At 41.6% G+C, this 7742-nt stretch overlaps 1 long non-coding RNA gene across 2 annotated transcripts in view; it reads left to right on the top strand.

Moving 5' to 3' along the window:
- Positions 1-7279, top strand: part of LOC102373340 — a 14816-nt gene extending 7537 nt beyond the window's left edge. The window contains exons 3-5 of one of the 2 annotated variants that reach the window (XR_324828.3): positions 6614-6704; positions 6799-6877; positions 6994-7279. This is a non-coding gene — a long non-coding RNA (uncharacterized LOC102373340). The remainder of the gene's footprint in view (positions 1-6613; positions 6705-6798; positions 6878-6993) is intronic. The other variant, XR_001358702.2, reaches the window with a different exon arrangement.
- The last annotated feature ends 463 nt before the right edge of the window (positions 7280-7742 follow it).

Genomic DNA, 7742 nt, shown 5'->3' on the forward strand with positions numbered 1-7742 from the left:
CACGAACGCCATAAGCCCCTGAACCCTGGCCACTCAACTAAGGAGAAGAGCTGGCCATTGACAGCAATTATCTCCCCAGTACTCTGGGGGATCTCGCTCACCCTTGCAATGCGCCCCACTTTCTCTCTGCCTTACCCCCGCTGTTCCAGGGTGGCCTGCCTTTGCTTTGCGGGGGCAGGGGCTTTGGAGTAAAAGGGGGACTTCCCTTTGGGCATTCTCCCACTGGTACCAGGCTGAGGAGGAGTAAGGGCAAGGGGCTGGTGCCTGCGGAAATGCATCAGCATCTCTGTGGTACTCATGTGTTTTGTTCCCTTGCCCTGGCTAGTTTTGGCTTGGCAGTGCAGGCAAATAGCTAACATGGGATCATCTGCCAGCTCAAAATGATCCCAGACCACACTACCTGCTCACTTCTGGGGTGTGGGTGCATATGTGGATGCTGCTGCGCTTTCCCCCTCCTCAATGGGCAGAGGCAGAGCAAGAGGAGAAGTGGACTCAGCTGAGCTGCTTGCCTCCACCTGTATGTCAACCTCATTTGAAGTGCCTTATGGGGAAGGAGACCTGGCTGTAGGGGAAACTTGAGGGGTGTCAAGCACAATCTCAGGTGATTCCCCCTCCTTCCCCAGAATTTCCCTTGCTAGGGCACTGAGATCCAGATCCAGTGCCAGGTCTTCCTCTGGCACTGGAAGGCTCAGCACGGAAAGTGAAATAGGGATGGAGCAGGCTACTGTGCTGGTGCTGCTGCTTATTGTTTTCATCATGGTGATGGTGGGGAGGGTTATGGATGGTGCTCATGGAGGGATGCAGTCTCAGGGACTGGCAATGGCACTGGCACTGCTCCCCTCTCCTTGCTGCTTGTAGAAGCCTCACCCCTTCTAGCTGGAGGAAAAAGGATGCATCTCTGTTTGGTGGGGGGGAACATACAGCTCTCCCTCCACCCTCTCTTCTGCCCCTCCCTGAAGGCTGGCCACCTGTCTTTCCACCACGCTTCATGGTGTGTTTCATGTCTTCCTTTTCTACAGATATATAAATGTATTCATATTCCTATATAAATTAAAAAATGTAGGTGTGGTACAATGAAGAAATGTATAAAAAACAATATAAATATATCTTTCTCCCTATATAAATGCAAAAGTAGATGTGTGGTGCAAAGAAGAAATGTATACAAACAAATAGAAATGTGTCTTTCTTGCTATATAAATTCAATAACATAGGTATGGTGTAACAAGGAAATGTATAAAAACCAACAGAAATATATCCCCATATAAATTCAAAAGTGTAGGTATAGTGCAATGAAGAAATGTATAAAAACTAATAGAAATATATCTTTCTCCCTATATAAATTCAAAAATGTAGGTGTGTGGTGCAAAGAAGAAATGTATACAAACAAAAAGAAATAGATCTTTCTCCCTATATAAATTCAGTAGCATAAGTGTGGTGCAAAGAATAAATGTATTCAAACAAATATAAATATATCTTTCTTCCTATATAAATTCTATTATGTATGTATGATGCAAAGCTTTAAATGCATAGAAATAAAATAAGAATGTATTTGCCTTCCTATATAAATTAAATTCTATAGTAATCCTATCCAATATAATTATAAAATTCAAAAGAACAAATCAATGAATATAATAATAAAATAAAAGGGTCTAGAAGAAAAAGATATTCTGAAATCCCTCTTGCTAGACTAGCCTAGCCTAGCAAGTAGGGAATCCTTTAGAAGAAGATCATTACTAGCCATAGTTGTCTGACGCTGAGCTGCTGGAACATACAGCTCAGCAAGTGACACTGAGGCAGAAGGCAGGGCAGTTCAAACAATGCTGCCTTTTATACTGTTTTTTCATCCCTCCCCCAGAGCACTGGGATTGGAAGGGACCTCAGGGAAGGATTACAGTCACTGGCCAGCTACACAGTCAACATGAGAGCAGTCCTTCCCGTCTCTTTCCCCTCCCTCTCCTTACTTTCCATTTCCCTGCAGGTAAACCCAGCTTCAGCTTCAAAACTCAAAATGTTTCAAAACTTATGAAATGTTTTGACTACCCTCGTTTCATTTTGAGGCTGATTCAAAGCCCTCTGTTTCATTTCGATGTTGCTGTTTTGAGCTCAAAATTAGTCAAAACAGCATTGAAATGAAACAGTGAAATTTTGCACAGCCCTAGTATGAACCGCTTCTGGGAGAGGGGAGACCTAGAACATTGGTATATTCCCCCTAGGCAAGGTCCTAACCACTCAGCTGCTGAGCTAGAAGGTGGTGGGAAAATCCATCACATCTCAGGTTTCTAACACCTCCTCCTTGCGGTTTTTACTTAACTAAATTGTCACATTTAATGATTCTGATTCCCCAAGCAACTGCACAGACAGATCACAACCCTAATCTGACAATTAGCTTAATATTGAATACATGATCTAGACCAAAGCAACATCCAGGCATCTGGTGTTAACTATCCTTAAGAGGACCATGATGCTTGAGCCAAGCTCCCACCCAGAGTCCAGCTCATGTCCAGTGATCAGTGAAAGATGTGAGCAGGGAATGCCCAGAAGCCAAATAATGCATTCAAGGTGAGGATAATTTTTTTCTGGCCCCTGCAGGCAACCAGCAGAAGCCCTCAAGCATAGGTTTACCAGACCCTTTCCCCATATACAAACAACCAAAAATGGTAATTAGGTTTCCTTTCAGTCCACTCAAGTATTATCAAACACTGACAACTTTATATCAAATGTTCTGATAACTGCTCCAAAAATACTAGAATCCTATCGTACTATCCTTTCTGTAAGCTTATGAAGCTCTGTTGTGATACAGTTCATATTCTTTGTCCCTACTATACTGTTTGGAAGACTTATCCAGAACTTCCCAACCTCCCTCCACTAATGGTTAGAAATCTTTTTCTGTGTTCTAGTCTAAATTTATTCATGACCCATGTTTACCCATTTGATCTTGTACCAATATTTTCTTTTAGCTTAAAAGCCTCGTTTCCTCCTCTGATATTCCCCCTCACCCCGAAATGTTTACAAAAAGTAGTCATATTCCCTGTCAACTTTTGTTTAGCTGATCTAAACCAGATAACTATTTTGATTTCTCGTAAGATAAATGATCCATTTACCTAATTATCTTACAGGCCTTTTACATATATTTTTTAAACATAGGTGCTCAGAACTGTAAATAGCATTCTAAAAGAGGGCATACTAATCCCTTGTACAGTTTCCCCTGTAAAATACCCCAACCTAATTCAACCTAGATTTGCATTTTCATAGCCACATAACACTGGAATCTGAGGGTCATTATGGCTAGGTACAGACAGTCAAAAAGCCCGAGGCTGAATTAATTCAGTCTTTGCAGGTTAGTCTAAAATGCACAGATTAAATTGAAACAGAAGTGAACAGACACTCACCTTTGATTCAGGAAATGCAGCCACATGCCTGCAGTGGCTCAGGCCAGAAGCCAGGGGGTGCTAGAGCATGGTTCTCTGGCTGTGTGTTCACTTCTTCTTCCTGCTACTCCCGAGATCTCTGGGATTTGAAGTCCAGAATTACAGTAGTAGGACTCTGCAGATTTGCCCATCACTTCCTCTTCCTGCTTCTAGATGCCTTTGGGATTTGTAGTGCACAGTCATAGCCAGCAGTAAGTTTGAGCGGGGGAAGGAGTGTTTAACCCCCGCTCCCTGGCCCCAGACCCCAGACCAGCTGGGGTTTGCCTGAGAGTGGGGCAGTCCCCTGCGCTCCCCTGTGCCCCCACCCCAGACTGGGATGCATTCCCAACTCAGTTTGCCACACAACCCTCTTGTCAGCTAACCCTCACTGCTCCAGCTAGGGAGTGAAGGAGCAAGGCCAGCCCTGCTCTCTGGAGCAGATGGCACAGCCCAGTTCAGGGCCAGAAAGCATTCTGGGATGCTGGGGAACTGTGATTTAACTTGAATGAGGAAGGGGTCTGGGGCAGAAGTTTCATAAACCAGTTTGACCCATATCAGTTAAGTCTTTATCTTAAACCAGTTAAAGCCATTTTGAAACTGGTTTATGTGCACTGAACTTGTATTCTGTTACAGATTTTACTTGTTTTACTTGTTTCTGATCACTTATATTGGTTTATGTGTAATTTCTGTCCCTAGCTTATATGATCAGCCAATTAACCAGATCCCTTTCTTCCTCTATCACCTCCAGCACATGATGTCCAACCATAGATCTAAAGGTCTTGGTAACAGTCCCTAAGTTAATGATGTTGCCCTTTGTACTATTACATTTCCCTTTAAGCAGTTATCTCATTCTTCCTCTGTGAAAAGATGGTCATCCCACGTCCCTGTTCCCCCCCACCACAATGTGTTAGTAATACCTCCCAGCTTAGCATTGTCTGGAAATGTCATAAGCATACATCTAGTTCCTGTACTCAGTTTGCTAATGAAAATGTAAATAAGATGGACCACAAGATGGATCCATGAAGAACATCTGGGATTCAGTGGTTTTTAATCTTGTTAGGCTCAAGGTACCCCTCAGAAAAATACCAGCCCTTGGTTTTCACTCATTGTTTCATTTTAAAAAAATAAAAGAGCATTTTTTCTGTTGCAAAGGATTCAATAATCACAATAGAGCAGAATGTTTTTAACATGGTTGACTCCTATTCAAAATCCCTGGTTTTATCTTGCGAATTATGTTTCCACCCATAACATTTCATGGCACCTCGCAGCACCCTTGAAACGATCTCAAGGCTCCCCAAGGCACTGTAGCACCTTGATTGAGAATCCCTGATTTAATTTGTAAATAGCATTTTTCTGTTATGCATCAATCTAAGGGCTAGTCCTGGCTGCATTGACCAGCCCCTGTGATAGCAGAGGCTTTCTTCTGTAGTTCCCTTTATAGAACAAGAACATAAAAGTGTCACCCCTCCCCTTCACAACAAAGAAAACAACACTGCAGAAAATGGTATGGAATGAGACAAACATGATACATGCACAAAATAATTTGTTTTTCATAAGCATACATACGCATACATGCTCAGTCAACACTCTGGGTGATACACACAGAAAATTTGTTAGGGCTAAAAAGTTTCTGCTGCTCTTCGAAGCTTGTAAATATTTTCTTATTTGCTGTTGTTGTTATGATGATGAGGTTCTAGGGGAGTGTCTTTTTATTTCTGTCATACAAAAATCTAGAACTCTTGGTTCCAAAATGATACCTTTTATTAGACCAACTGGGAAATCACAAGAAAAATGTCCTTTTCTGCAAGCTTTTGGGATCAAAGTCCCTTCGTCAGGCTCTGGGAAAAGTATATAGTACAAGATGGTAAAAAGTTCCCACTTCATTTTTGGAAGTTTATTTAGGAAATAAACTTTTTATTTCTGTATTATTCAAAATCCTTAGGCAGCTTTGGCTAGCACTGGATAGGAACCTGGTGTGGCCTCTGGCCTGCTGAGTCACCATGGGCAAGTCACATCACTTAATCTCTCTATGGGTGCATCTACATGAGATACTACATTGCTGTAGTGATGAGCTATGGCAACATGGTCCGTTGCTACAGCAACATAGCATCATTGGGCATGAACCATGATGCCACCAATACTGCACAATAGCAACAAGCTACTGCAGTAGGGTCGGAAGCAATCCATGCAGCACCAGGACTCCTCAGTACCGTCACTTACTGCGCAGACAATTGGAAATGTATGGATGAGAGGGGCTACATAAGAGCTAGCCATTATCTAAATATTAGCCTTTGCACATGTGATAATTTAGTGCAGAAAAAAAACAAAGAACAGGAACTGTCCCTATAAAGCTGCACATTCCTACACAAATGTTTATTCAACTTGAAGGAGGGCCTCATTTACCTCATCACATAACAGGTCCATACAGAGTGACAGTAACTCTGTTTCAGTCACAGAAGTGTGCTGCCCAGATCTTTCCAATCTGCTAAAGTTTTCTTCTGCCTCAGTGGCTCTAGTACGGGTGTAATCAATGATCTCATTCACACTTGAAGTCTCCAAAGAAGGGCTAAACCAGTTTTAATAATGTACATCATGTCCTCATCCTTCAGTGTCCTCAATGATGTAATTAAATTACTGGTAGAGTGCAATCTAATTCCACCCTTTGATTTTCATAGCATGAAAGTTAATACGAAATACACTTCACTGCCACAGCTACAGCTATGCTGGCATACCCCTGCGGAAAACTTTTGCAATGTGGTCTGCATTTCATCAAGGGACCTGCTTATTACACTTATGTAATCTGTGATGCTTACATGTATATAGGCTCTGTGTTTCCCTTTGCTTTCTGGAGATCATGATTCTGTTTCCTGAGACATCTAATCTCTCTGGATGTTATTGGCTTTCATGATTTTGGCTTCTTGAACTATAGCTCTGTTGTCAGTGCCTCACTTTATGACTGCACAATTCGTGGATGGCAAACCTATTATCTAACAATGGCTTAAGTTCTGGCAAACAAGCCAGTATTGACTTTGGTCAGTAGCTGTGTGTATGCTTTCATGTATTATGTCAAAACATTTAGAGTTTACCTCGTCCTATTATCCTATTTGAAGGTAGTTTTTGTAATAGTTCACTAGCGTCGTTTGTGTGTAAATAAAAGCCCATGTATGAGTCATAATGTAGGATATTACACTGTACTGTTTTTACAGGGATAATGGATTGAAAATTCTTTGAACAGCAATCACCAAGAATGAATTGCTGCCCTGCCTCAGGGTGTTTGATCTCATATATCACTTCAAGGTAGAATATTGCTTTTATTGTAATGCAGCTAACTAATATCAAGAGTATGTTGGGGGGTCACTAGTCATGTTATCATTTTTTATCCCCTACTCAGATGATGACCTGAAATGCACATCTGTAACTGTTATGTCTATAGAGGCTCTGGTAACAAGCTGGTTTTGGACTTTGCTAGAGTGAGTACTGTATTTTCTGTCAGATGATGCTCTGCTTCACTTCCTTCCTACTGTAGAACATGCCTGGGCCAGTGCTCTGCTGCTTATTAAAACTAAATTATAATTGTTTTTTTCAGACGGCCTGCTATGAACTGCATCAAGCTAGTGTGGCACCAAATGAAAAATAATATTAGGACAATTGTCAACTCAGGCATTGAACCAAGGAAGAACAGCTAATCATAGCTGCACATTTGCTGGGAAAAAGTGATGACAATCAAACAGAGTAACCAACCCTATTAAGTGACTTTGCAGAGCCCCATGGCATGAAAGATGTTATAGAGGGATGAATTTTTTGTGCATAGAATGTATGTGTAGGTATGCATGTGCAATTTTTAATAAATTACATCCTTTGCTATCGCTGAACTGACTTGTATGTATGTTCACCTCACAATCAGTTTACAATAAAGAGAGTCCTAAGAGTCTTTAGTCAACACTTGAAAGTTGTTTGTCAGTACAAACTCAGCAAGAGTAGTCTTGCTTTCAAAGAGCTGGATTCCTTTCTTGGAGCTGCAGACCCACTGACTGAAAAATGCTTTAAAATTATTAAGCAGGTACATGGTTAGGGCTATACCCTGAAAACATAACACTGAAGAAAGGGAAGAAGATAATCAAATATCAATAGTGCATTGGCTGTATGCATGCTCAGGGCCTTGCATCAGCATTTCAGTCTGGTGGTGCAAACATGGGAGACTGAAGCAATGCACTGTTGGAAAATAATGGAATGTAGGTAATAACTGCACTATACATAGGATCTGGTGAGGAGAAAATATCAAAAGATCATATGAAATGGTCACAGCCTCCAGTTCATTGTGTACAAGGAGACTGG

Source organism: Alligator sinensis, unplaced genomic scaffold, assembly GCF_000455745.1.
Source record: "Alligator sinensis unplaced genomic scaffold, ASM45574v1 scaffold91_1, whole genome shotgun sequence".
Classification (NCBI taxonomy): Eukaryota; Metazoa; Chordata; order Crocodylia; family Alligatoridae; genus Alligator; species Alligator sinensis.